The sequence below is a fragment of the Staurois parvus genome, unplaced genomic scaffold (genome assembly GCF_062004578.1).
Source record: "Staurois parvus isolate SC_StPar_1 unplaced genomic scaffold, SC_StPar_1.0 ptg000530l, whole genome shotgun sequence".
NCBI lineage: Eukaryota > Metazoa > Chordata > Amphibia > Anura > Ranidae > Staurois > Staurois parvus.
Window position 1 is genome coordinate 2,051,516 of NW_028318326.1, and position 13,954 is coordinate 2,065,469.

Genomic DNA, 13,954 nt, shown 5'->3' on the forward strand with positions numbered 1-13,954 from the left:
AGCAACCTGGACAAGCTCTTTGGAACACTAACTAGTGTTCCCTTTCCTTTTCAGACCCATGTTGACCATCAAGCACCAAGGGAGTAGCAAGCACACACAGTCCCAAAATTCCTCAATGCTTGTACTCACAAGGCCCAAGGACAGAATGGTTGCCTCCTTCCAATCGAAACCCTCCAGTGATACCAGACAGAGCATTGGCAGACAGCCTCCCTCAGTCAGCATACTTTAGAAACAGGGACACTCTAACTTCAGGCCCTCAGGTTGACCACCTGAGGCCCGCATGGCAGCCAGTGCCAGGCGAGGCATGCCTGCCTCCAGCCTGGCTTCATTCAGCCTGCTCCTGGGAAAGACACTGAACCAATGTGCTCACAGAACATAAATAACACTCCCAGCATGCAATGGGAATGACCTCCCCTGCAATTGGCCATATTAATGCTGCTCATCTGCCTAGCTCCCTCCCTGGTTCTGGAAGGCTCTCAAAGCTTCCTGAAGGAGGGCAGAACCCAAGGCAAACTCAGCAGCACCAGAGCATCATGAGCAGACCTGACTAATTCATCACAGCACTCCATCAAGCAAAGAGCCCAACTAGACTTTCCCAACAGTCTCTCTGTAAAGCAGAGAAACACAGCCATGCCCAACCTAACCACACACATCCCAGCACCTGCTACATATATATGCTGCCTGCGTGGATTTCTGTGTATCAAGTTTGTGTCAGTAGCAGAAATTCCTGGCCACACCACAGTGCAACCAAGAAACCATCAATGTAGTGCTTATGCTTCTTCGGAGAACAGATTAAAGAAACTATTTTTATTCATTTTCATAATTATATTCAGCTTATGTTAGGTGGTCAGCTTAGATGCATTCTTGTTTAAGGAATATTTTGCTTGAAACAAAAACCATTCTGAAGACCAGACAAAGGGCCCCACAAATAGTGACCTCATCATTTTATTCTGGAACAAGATGCAATTGGACTCACTCATATAAATATGTAAGTACCTAAAAGGGACACATCCTAGTTGCTACTTGGATGTAAATACTTATCACACAACAATCCACCACTCATCAGTATTGCAATCCACACACTGTGAGAAGACCCATCAACAAGGACCATATACCTTGTGATTTCTGTGCCCTTTATGCAGCAAAATTGACAAGTGCAGCCGGATACAGATGCAGCTCAGAACTTGGATATTGGCTGTCTATACCTGACCTAAGACAGCACTGTATAGTAATTGTTTTACATAAAATGCAGAAGTTCATAATTACCTTTAGTTTAGAAAACATTTGTCTGTTATGACATTAACAAAGGACATTAGCAGATGTGATCATGCATCTTATCTCATACAGTCTGAATAAAAATGATCCAACCGGGGTTTTCAGTAATACGTGTGCACATAGGTGAGTTTCCTTCATAACAAATTCACATTGAGTTTTAGAATGCTATGCATTCCATGATATTAATGGTCTTCTAGCTTTTGTTTTTCAACTGACTGAAATACTCTTTCGCATTGTATATATTCAGTAATATAAAATACTGTAAAGTGCAAGGATTATGTGTAAAATGTTAGTAATCCATGGCAACCAATCACATATTATCTTCCACTGATCTGAAATGATCACTAAGGCTTACTGTATATCAGGTCAGCTTTGTACTCCTACTGAACAATTTACAAACTGTAAAGAAAAATTCTAGCCTATATTTACCAAGTACACATTTTGATTCAGTATTTTAGCATTTACCTGAAACAATGTCATGACACAACTTACGAATTTGTATTGACCACTTGCCTACCTGGCAGTATTACCCACTTTGTGCCCAGGCCAATTTTCAGCTTTCAGCACTGGTGCACTTTTAATGAAAATTGCGTCATGCAACATTTTACCCATATGAAATTTTTAGCATTTTTTTTCTCACAAATAGAGCTTTCTTTTGGAGGTATTTATATGCCGCTGGGTGTTTTATTTTTTGTACTATAAACAAAAAAAGAGCAAAGTTGTTCTCTGTTTCTATTATAAAATTTTGCAGAGGTAATTTTTCTCCTTCACCGATGTGCGTTGATAAGGTTGCACTGATAGACAGCACTGATGAGGTGGCACGGATAGGCAGTGCTGATGGGCACTGATGAGCTGGCACTGATAGGCAGCAATGATGGGCACTGATAGGCAGCACTGATGGGCACAGGTGGGTGGCACTGCTGGGCAGCACTGATTATCAGTGCCGATCTGTTCTCTGACAATTGCCGATTATTGGCAGTACTTTCCTCACGGTGTGACAGCGTGAGAAAAAGTGCAGCCGATAACCGGCAACTGTTTTTTCAAGGTGATCTGATGTGTCACAGCTGATTGCGTGGTAAAATGCTGTGATTGGCCTTTTACCACATCACATCGCTGGATGCGTGCCCCTGGGGGCACAAGGGAGGGCATGTACTGGGAGGACGTCATATGATGCCCTCCCAGAACTGGACAACCGTGCTGTAGCCGTCATTTAGCTATAGTGCGGTTGCCAAGTGGTTAAAGTGGTTCTAAAGGCAGAAGGTTTTTTTTTTTTTTTTTTACCTTAACCACTTCAACACAGGGCACTTTTACCCTCTTCCTTCTCAGGCCAATTTTCAGCTTTCGCCGTTATTACAGTTCAAATGACAACTGCACGGTCATGTAATTCTGTATCCAAACTCAATTTTTATCATTTTTTTTTTCACACAAATAGAGTTTTCTTTTGGTGGTACTTAATCACCAATGGGTTTTTAATTTTTTGCTAAATAAAAAAGACCGAACATTTTGAAAAAAAAAACTCCCCAAAAACAAGTTTCTTCGTTTCTGTTATAAAATTTTGCAAATAAATAATTGTTCTTCATAAATTTAGGCCAAAATGTATTCTACATTTCTTTGGGGAACATAATCCACATTAGTGTATATTATTTAGTTTGTAGGAAAGTTATAGAGTCCACAAACTATGGTATATATCTGAAAATCGATTAATCCCGATGTACTGATGACACTGATCTCATTTTTGTGGCCAAAAAATATCAGGACAGTACAGATATCGCCACCAAATTACCTCTTTTTGGAAAGGAGATAGTCTGCGGTATTTAGGAAGAGGCATGATGAGTTTTTTGAAGTTGTATTTTTTTTGTCATTTTTTTTTGAAAATGAAGAATTGAAAAGAAAAAAAAAAAGCTAACACCACAATGAATGGCATGAAAGGAAGCCATCCATTGTTTACAATTGTCATGTGACCTGCTGTGTCACAGCAGTCACATGGTACTGGCAATGGGCTGGTAGACAGTTCACTCATTGGGTGTGTCCTTTGGACACAGCCAGTGACAGATCTCATCGCAGTGCGGCCCCACCGAAGGCGGCGATCCGGGAGGATGTCATATGACGTCCACCCAGATCAACAAAAGTCCCACTCAGCCGTAATCCTCCTATAGGCTGGGTGGGAACTGGTTAATGCATAGAATGGATTAAGGTGCAAACATTCTGCATGTAGCTCCCCCATCCCCCACAAATACTTACCTGAGCCCAATCTCAATCCAGCTCTCTTGACTCTCTGCTGTCAGTCACAGCCAGTGAAGAAAGAGAAGGGTTTTAGCAGAGTCCAACTGATCAAGCAAAATATGGTACAGTTGCTCTCAAATTCGGTTAGATGTTCCTTGGTTGGTGTTAAATGAGAGCTGTCACAAGGTCCTGACATTTCCTTTTTCTGTCGTGGTTAGTAGAAACGGCATCCCGCCAGGACTCAATTAGCTGTTTACAGCTCTTACCAAGGCCTGTGTGATGGCATCTGCTGTCCCTAAGTTGAGATAACAGGCTTTTTTGAAGTGTGTTGAAAGCTAAGGCTATGGATTCTATAGATTGCAGGAGAAGGGAAGGGGCAAGATTACTGGGCTCATGAAAAAAAAACCTGAACAAGATGGCTGTTGTTACATCAGTGAAGTCAATGGTTTCAGGTATTACACAGAGATGAAACAAATCTTACTGCATAAGTTCTACCTGTTTATCTACAGTCTTCTTTTCTCTACATTCTTTCAAAGTGCTAAATTTTTAAAGCTTATCAGAGTTCAGAAAAAGGTGGCGGAGACCTGAAGTTATACTCTGCAGAGCTCAGTAAGGAGAGTTCTGAGAGCTGATTGGAGGGAAGAGACACACCCTTCTCCACAAAGCTCACAGGAAGAGAGATGAGGCTATCAATCTGCTGGGGGTCCCTCCTCTGTCACCATCTTTCTCCTGGTGTCAGGAAAACCTGTCAGAACTGATTCATGCGGATAGCAGAAGAATGATGCAGCAGACAGAAATGACACTTGGGGTTTATTTACTAAAGCTTGAGAGTGCAAAATCACGCTCACTTCTACAAAGAAACCAATATTAATTGAGACAAGTAAAAACTATAGAGGGATATATTTTGTTCATATTTCATGTCTTAAGGTTTACAACCACTTTAAGGATATAACCGCTTTTTATCTATCCTGATGGGAATTGTATTTCTGTACCATGTGCTAGAAAACAGGATGGATTAATCTAAGACTTGTCCTCCAACACTACTTAGCAGTTATAATAGAGCTGGCCACACATCAAATTGTGCAATCGCCTTGAGTCAGCAAGAACAATGTAGCATGAAGGCCCATCTACAAAATCCATTCAGTTTATATTCAACCAAGTAGACCCCCTCTTACTATATATCTAGTTGTTGGTAAATCTTCAAAGGGTTAAACAGAATGGCCAACACCCATTTCTGAACCGCGATTACATCTAGATATTTTACAGATTTATTTGAGTAATTTCAAACTCAACTATTAAAAAGGACAATATCTTGACAGTGGTGAAATCGATGATAAGGACTGGAAGGAAGCATAGCTTCAGCGGTCCAACAGAGGGCACTGTAGCAATACCTATATTTCCTTCCTTATAATTGCTATTCCACTCCAAATTAAAATGGTACATTTACAATATAAGTAATAACTAAATAATAGATAAAAAAAAGAATCTTTGTATTTCATTATACAAATGCAGTGGATTAAATATCAGTAAGATCAAGGTTAAGCAGCCTGTCACAGCAAAAAAACAGTCTTGGTAGGATTCGCATTTTAACAATGTATTCTGCAGTTTGTAAAATCATAATTCAGGTTCAGGAACTAGAGAGGACTGCATTCATTACCAAATGTCAACATATTTTTAAATTCACAAAAAAGTTTCAGGCATATGGAGGAACTAGAAGCTCAATAAACCACTAGTGTTTGACAGGGTAGGTTAAAGCAGAACTCCGGGCAAAAACTTCTTTAGATCTACTTGTTGCTGACTTCCTACCTTTACTGAATATGTCTTCCATCTTCTGGTTCACTCAGTAGTTGCTCTGAAATATCCTATTCATTTTAAAATCAAACCATTCATTCTGTTTCCTTTCCCGTTTGTAAGACTAGTGGCTGCTATGCCTCCTATTCCCTTCTAGTCACTGGTCTTGGCACAGCCCTGCTGTAGTTCTTTCTCCAGGAATAAAGGGGAGGTCATGTGGTTGCAAATTTGTTCCAAACTAATTTTGAAAAGGCAAAGAGAAATGTGGATAGTGCAGTAGCACATAGCAACCAATCACTGTTCTGACTGCAATACATTGATGAAAGGGGACATCTGATTGGTTGCTGGAGATTACTACATTCCTTACATCATATTTTTTTCACCGCCTTATAAAATTAATCTATTCATATTCAGAGTGTTAAAGTATATATAAACCCTCACCTTGTAAAACAACCCAATCAGTTTAAATTAGAAATGAAAGGCAAAACATCTATGTATACATCTAAAAAAAATATTATATATAAATACCTTTTTTCCCTTTTTTTTTTTCAGGTGATCACATACCTTCTGTTCTCAGCAGGAACGTGGGGGGGGAGAGAGAGAGCTGTATATTGGCCTCTGCAGGGGGGGCATGTCAGCACAAGCCTGATCATTGGAGGGGAGCAGGTTCAGTTCTCAGCACAGCTAGAGAACTGACCACGCTTTGTTCTTCTGCCCAGTTTGGTCAGTTTTTAATTGGAAACCAGACAGACTGCAAGAACACCAGGCATTTCACACAAATTAAGCAATACAAAGAGAACAGGATACATTGTCATCCAGGTACATGGTAAAACAGGCACATATCAAGAATATGAAATGTTGGGCTTATATATACTTGAAGGGGGAGAAATCCAGGATTCTATTGGTGACCCCTTTGAAAATGGCAGTTGCCTGGCTGTCTCTGGTCTCAATACTTTGAGTCACTGACTTATAACATGTATGCTGCTCCTTCCTTTAAAGTGGAACTCTGAGTTAGCAGCAAAATGCATCATTAAACTACATGTAGGCAGTGGAGTATTTAGCTCTTGTGCTGCCCCAGGCAACACTAAATTGGGCGCCCCCCCCACCACTACCAGCACCAAATATCCAGGCCCCGCCACTCTCTGCCAACATCACAACCCCCACTCCTCCTGGACCTCGCCTTTAGTCTCTGCCAAACATGTCCCACCTGCAGAGAGAGATACAGTTAGTCAAGTACTAGCCTTAACCTCTCCAGAAAGCAGCCAATCCCCAGAGCCAGGCCCAGCATCTTCCTTCCTTGTGCAGGAAGCTTACACCCTCCAGCAGCACAGCGCCTCCTTGGATTTCATGGCGGAGCCTCACCAGGTCCCCATCCCTGCCACGTATGTCTTTTCTTCAAGAGGGCAGCGCTGCCCCCCTGAAATTTGCCACCTTAGGCAAATGCCTTGTTTGCCTTGTGGTAAATACGCCACTATGTAGGTGTGAAATTTTACCTAGCAAAGGATATGTACATTTTCCCATCCCGTGGTGAGATTTACAAAGCCCTGTCAGACAGTTAAGTTGCTGACCAGGTTTTCTCTGCTGTAGTTACAGCATGGTCTTCCCTCTGCCCCCACCCAGCCTGAGATGGGACAGTGAAGGGCCAACAAGATCTTCAGAAGTCATCCCTCTGTTCTCTTCTGCTGCTAGCATGCTCCTTGTGTGCAAACAGTACACCTGATTGGCTCCTGTACAGCTCACCATTCAAATGCAGATAGTCACACTAGTTGTATTAACCACTTGCCTACCGGGCACTTATACCCCCTTCTTTACCAGGCCAATTTTCAGCTTTCAGCGCTGTCACACTTTGACAATTGCGCGGTCATGCAAGATTGTACCCATATGACATTTTTATAATTTTTTTCCTTACAAATAGAACTTTCTTTTGGTGGTATTTAATCACTGCTGGGCACTTTACTTTTTGCACTATAAACAAAAAAATTGCAAAAAATTTGAACAAAAACGTTTCTTTGTTTCTATTATAAAATTTTTCAAACAGGTAATTTTTCTCCTTCAGTGATGTGTGTTGATGAGGCAGCACTGATGGGCACTAATAGGCGGCACTGATAGGCCGCACTGATAGGCATAACTAATGAGGTGTCACGGATAGGCAGCACTGATAGGTGGCACTGACTGGCATCACTGCTGGGCACTGACTGGCGGCACTGCTAGGCACTGACTGGCACAAATGCTGGGCACTGACTAGCACAACCACTGGGCACTGACTGGTGGCACTGACTGGCAGCACTGCTGGGCACTGGTGGATGGCACAGGTGGTTGGCACTGCTGGGCACAGGTAGGTGGCAATTCTGAGCACAGGTGTGTGGCACTGCTGGGTGCCACAGCAGGGTGCACTACTGGGCACAGGAGGGTGCAAGCTGGGCACAGATGGGCGCACGGCTGGGCACACGTGGGCGGAACTCGTGGGTGGCACTGCTGTGCACTGATCATCAGGGCACTAATCATCAGGGCACTGATGATTGGTGCCAATCCCTGCTCTGACAACTGTTGGTTCTCGGCAGTACTTTCCTCATGCTCTGACAGCGTGAGGAAAGTGCAGCCGAGAACCGGCAATTGCATTTCCCTGTGATCAGCGTGTCATTGGACATGGCTGATCACGTGGTAAAAGGCCGCCGAGATTGGCCTTTTACCATATCACGTGATCAGCTGTGTCCGTAGAGCGCATTCTGGGAGGACGTCATATGACGCCCTCCCAGAACTGGCCGGCCGCAGTGTAGCCGTCATTCGGCTATCTGCAGTTGGCAAGTGGTTAATACTGTACATTGTATGATATCATAATATTTACTTTTTTTTTTCTTTGGAACTATACAAATGTATGCTCTGTTTAAGGCGCCATATAGTACAATGCACTGACCTGTGCCACCATCTGATGCATTGGATTTTCCCACACTGCACATCAGCAAAGTGTTCTAGTGTGAATGGGATACATAGAAAACAATTGTTTTCTATCTGCCCTAGTGGTGACCTATGTTGTTCTGTACAAAAAAAGAAAAGCAGGTCACCAGATGTAGTGTGCATGAGCTTTTCTTCGTTCCTAGGCAACGTTACATCAAGGTACAGCATTGTATGACCAGGGAATAACCATACAACCTGGCTATTAGGCTGGGCAATATTTCAATACCATTTTCCAAAATGATGAATGAACCTGCCTCTTTATATTAAACAATTAAATAGCAATGGTGAGGTACACAGTTCTGAAACTCCATAGCAAAGAGCTTTCACCTCTTGGCATTATTTGACGGATTGTGCTCCGATAGAGGGAATGGCAGAGGCTGGAAATAAGATGCAGAATTAAGACTTGCACACACCACTGGTTTCCGCTGTACTCACAAGCTTTCTAATGAATCTTCCTAACAAACTCAACTCGGCATCCTACAGTACATATAATAGGCCTAATTTTAGGAGCGCTGGTTTGGAAATGCATTGCTAGATTTTAGAGTATAACAAGATAAACTGGACACAAGCTTGTTAGTTGTCACACAGCATGAACAGAGAATTCTCACAAAAAGCAGAGAAAATGCTGTTGTATCTATAAAGGGAATATTTTTTTTTTTTTTTACATACATGTGAAAGATCTGTTTGAGTTAAATCCTATTAGTGTGTGTTAGTGGTTTAAAAACCTTTTAATAACATATTAATGTCATATATCTAACTTGGGAGTGGCCATATTGGAAAGTCTACCAAGCAAGGTCTCTCTGGTTGAAAACAATAGACCAGCCATTCCCAACCAGAGTTCCTACAGAACCCTATTGTTCCTCCAGGAGGTTGCTAGGGGTTCTTTGAGCTGTAGCCGACTAACCTCCCATCTGATGGAGCATGCATATTTCCCTGGCCAACATCACTTGTCAGAGCCAGCAGCATGACACCAATTATTTTTTTGGCTGTCTGTAACAGTAATTCTAATCTAGTCTGTAATTCTAATCCTCATTGTAAGGTTGGCATTCTTTCCGCTGACCATCAATGTAGAGGGAATTTTCCCGAAGACCCCAATTAATTTATTTTATCAGGGATTCCCTGAGACCTGAAAATTACTTTGAGTCCCTCTAGGGCAGGAGTCTCCAAACTTTCTAAACAAAGGGACAGTTTACTGTCCTTCAGACTATAGGGGGCCAGACTGTGGCCATTGGGAGTAGAAAATGTCCTAGCATCAGTAGGAGTAAACAATCTTTGGTGTAAGTGGGAGGAATCATGCCCCATCACTGATGGAATTGGGAGGAATTGCACCCCATCATTGGTGTCATTGGGCCCCATTGCTGGTGACATTGGGAGGAACTGTGCATCATTGTTGGTGTCAATGGGCCCCATCATTGGTGTCATTGGGAGTATCTGCGCAGCATCGTTGGTGACATTAGGAGGAATTGTGCCCTGTTTTGACGGGAGGAATTGTGCCCTATTGATGGCATTGGTGGATGGAATTTTTCCCCAAGGGCCAGATAAAAGCAAGCATAGAGCCCCTGGGTTGCAGTTTGGAGACCACTGCTCTAGGGTAAAGAGACTGAAAAAGGCTGCAATAGACTAAGGTCTCTTACGATGTGAAACAGCCACAGTACTCCTGATAGGCAGAGACCATGTAATCATTGCCAAGACTTTGAGACACAAGGGGTTGCAGAGCAGGAGTTTTTTTAATACTTGGCATGTATACTGAAAATGATACAATTTGCTATTGCAGACCAGCTCTATTAATTGTAAGTATGAGTCTTAAGCTGGCCATAAATTGTTGCAAATTAGCCAGTTCAGCAAGGATCGGCAAATTTTCCACCCATCTATGGCTGTTCCCAATTGAAATTTGCTGATCTAATGATCGGCTTATTTTGAACAGGAAAGTTGGAAAAATTTCCTTCGATCTGTGCTGCAGCGCCGATCAGTGTAGTCTGCCAAAAGAGGAGTCCAGGCTGTCACAAAACAAATGCAAACCTTGAAGGTGTGGATGGGGGATTTTGTATGGTCCGCTTTAATAAAAAGCCCACTTTGGTCATTAGAAGCCCATACACAATGTTAAAGTAGAACTAAAGTAACCAGAGTAAGGGAAGGTCATAACCCCTGTCAATTTTTTTTTTTGCCCTCTGTGTCCTGTTGGGGAGAATTTACTTCCTGCCCCATAGCCAAAGCAGGAAGCGAGCGGAAATCCTTGCAAATTAAGGGGATCCTTAGGGGACCCCCAGGTCACCACCAGAACTAGTGTCCCCATTGGAAGATTTCCTATTTAATACTTTTCTGGGGACAACCCAAAATTTGGAATTTTCTTTTACTTTCACTTTGGTAACAGTAAACAGGACAAATAGAGGGTGAATCTCCCCAACAGGGACACAAACCATAAAATCCCTCTCAACTCCAATCCAAAACTAAAATAAAAGCTTTGCTTTTATGTCTCTTGCACACTGCATCTTGAAAAAGCTCAGTACAGCGTTTTTTCTACTGATCTAAAATGCAGCCCATTGTTTAAAATGTGGCAGTAAACACAGGCGCTTAAACAAGCACTGTGTATTCTTGATTAAAAAAAAAAGAAAACAAAAAAAGAAAGACAAATTTGAGGTCCTGATCAGTAATTTGAGATATGTGCATATAAGAATAAATATGAATGGATTTTGCTTAGGAGTGAATTGTGCGCAAGATCGTCAATTCATGTAAAAATATGTGCAGAACAAATGCCTGAAATTACGGCCAGAAATGCTGATGCTCAAACATGAGTACCTTGTGCAAGAGGCCTAAGTTGTACTTTAAGGTCCATGCAAACTAGTGTTTTTTTTAACCTTTTTAAGTGTGCATGGAGCCTACAGTGAAAGAAAGAAGTATTTGATCCCCTGCTGAGTTTGAATGTTTGCCCACTCACAAAGAAATGATCAGTCTAAAAATCAAATGGTAGGTGTATTGCAACACCGAGAGACAGAACAGCAACAAAAAATTCTAAAGAAATGCATATCTAACAAATTATGCACTGATTTGCATGTTCATGAGGGAAATACGTTTTTGATCCCCTATCATTCAGCAGGATTTCTGGCTACCAGGTGTCTTTCATACAGGAAACAAGCTGAGATTAGAAGCAGTCTCTGAAAGGGAGTGCTGCTAAATCACATTTTGTTGCCTGTATAAAAGACACCTGTCCATAGGTACAATCAAACAATCAGATTTCCAACTCTCCACCATGGCAAAGACCAAAGAGCTGTCCAAGGATGTCATGGACAAGATTGTATACCTACACAAGGCTGGACTGGGCTACCAAACTATCGCCAAGCAGCTTGGTGAGAAGGTGACAACAGTTGGTGCAATCATTCGTAAATGGAAGAAACACAAAACAACTGTCAGTCTCCCTAGGTCTGGTGCACCATGCAAAATCTCACTTCATGGAGTGTCAATGATCATGAGAACAGTGAGGAATCATTCCAGAACTACACGTGAAAGATCTTGTCAATGATCTCCAGGCAGCCGGGACCACAGTCACCAAGAAAACAATTGGTAACACACTACGCCAATAAGGATTGAAATCCTGCAGTGCCCACAAGGTCCCTCTGCTCAAGAAAGCACATGTCCAGGCCCATCTGAAGTTTGCCACTGAACATCTGAATGATGCAGAGGAGGACTGGTTGAAAGTGTTGTGGTGAGATCAGACCAAAATCAAGCTCTTTGGCATCAACTCAACTCGCCGTGTTTGGAGGAGGAGGAATGCTGCCTATGACCCCAAGAACACCATCTCAACTGTCAAACATGGTAGTGGAAACATTCTGCTTTGGGTGTGTTTTTCTGCTAAGGGGACAGCACAACTGCACCGTATCAAAGGGACGATGGACGGGGCAATGTACCGTCAAATCTTTCGCTCAGCCAGGGCATTGAAAATGGGTCGTGGATGGGTGTTCCAGCATGACAATGACCCAAAACACACGGCCAAGGCAACAAAGGAGTGGCTCCAGAAGAAGCCAGTCTCCACACCTTAATCCAATTGAAAATCTGTGGAAGGAGCTGAAAGTTTGAGTTGCCAAACGTCAGAAGCAAACCTTAATGACTTGGAGAGGATCTGCCAAGAGGAGTAGGCCAAAATCCCTCCTGAGGTGTGTGCAAACCTGGTAGCCAACTACAGGAATTGTCTGAACTTAGTACTTGATGGCAAATCCCTTGTTGGCAATCACAAAGTCATGTTTTGTGAAGGGGATCAAATGCTTATTTCCCTCATGAACATGCAAATCAGTGCATAATTTGTTAGACATGCATTTCTTTTTCATTTTTTGTTGCTATTCTCTCAATGTTACAATACACCTACCATGTGATGTTTAGACTGATCATTTCTTTGTGAGAGGGCAAACATTCAAAATCAGCAGGGGATCAAATACTTCTTTCCTTTGCTGTAAGTGTAATGTATCGGGTTCTATATTTAGTATTAAGCCAGCCATACACTAGCAGAACATGACTCAAAAATGTTTGTTTTGCAACATTTGTTTGATTTCCTAATCATTAGTGGGTTTCATACCTACAATCATTTTCAAAAGGCAAAAAAGTTTGAAGGAGCAGTATGGAAAGATTTTCTCAAACAAATACATTTCGAACAGTGTAAGCAAGTGAAATATTTTAGTATTTTCGAAGGATTTTCGCAAGGTCACTGTAGGTATTATCAAATGTACTGACAAGATTTAGACAAGAAATTACAAAAGCTGACCGTTGAAAGAACCCATCAGTGGTAAATGGTTTGGGAGTTTTGGCAAGGATTGGGAATATTTCCAGGTGATCCCGGAGTCGAGTTTTCTAGCACAGACAATATTCACTTTACTATATTTGTTTCCAGGCAAAGAACTGTGTCCTTGCTAAAAATATGACATGACATCGAAGAGTCTCATCTCTGACTCAGAAGTGATATATTCATAAAACAGTGCTTATACCGAATGCTACAATTTTGCAATTTGATTTTGCTTTGGTATAGGAACATGTTTCTATACAACAAACCGCTTGAATTCTTTCATTTAATTAAAGATAATGCCTTTTGGGCTGAGAGCCCAGTTGTGATTGCCCCACGAAGAGTCAGAGAATAGTTATATTACAAAACAAATCATTCTTAATTGTTGTTCTGTAGGTAAAATTGTAGGCTTTAATTAAAGTGCCACTATCACAATAAATATTTTATTTTGAAAACTGTATGTGGTTAATAATTGTAATAATAGTATTCTGTATGCGAATTCCTTTATTTCACATGCATTTATTTATAGATATTAATACAATTAAATGCAGACCAATGTCCAGCAAAATGACATTGACTGGGATTAGGACACCTATAACCCCACCAAGGGTGCAAGAGCAGTTGTTGCACCAGTATTTTTTTGTTTAATAATCTAAAGGACTCTAAAGCAAACCTATTATGAGAACAGTCTGTTGGTACTTTAAATAATACCAATTCCTTTATGTAGCACTACCCCTGAGGAGTCACTTGGTAATTTGGGTTCTCTGTTCTGCACCTCGACTCCAAAAACAATATCAACCCCTCTCACACACCTGGTTTAATGAAAGTTACTGCATGCACTTATAGGAAACACAGGCGTGGATACCATTAATTCAAATGTGAATTAGTATCAAGAAATAGACACAAGACCATTTTGTGGTAAATTAACTGGTATATATGTGTAAG

At 41.6% G+C, this 13,954-nt stretch overlaps 1 protein-coding gene across 5 annotated transcripts in view; it reads right to left on the reverse strand.

Annotated features, from left to right (window-relative positions):
* OSBPL6 (oxysterol binding protein like 6) overlaps positions 1–13,954 on the reverse strand; it is a 315,980-nt gene that overhangs the window by 46,523 nt on the left and 255,503 nt on the right. The gene's annotated exons all lie outside the window — the stretch shown is intronic.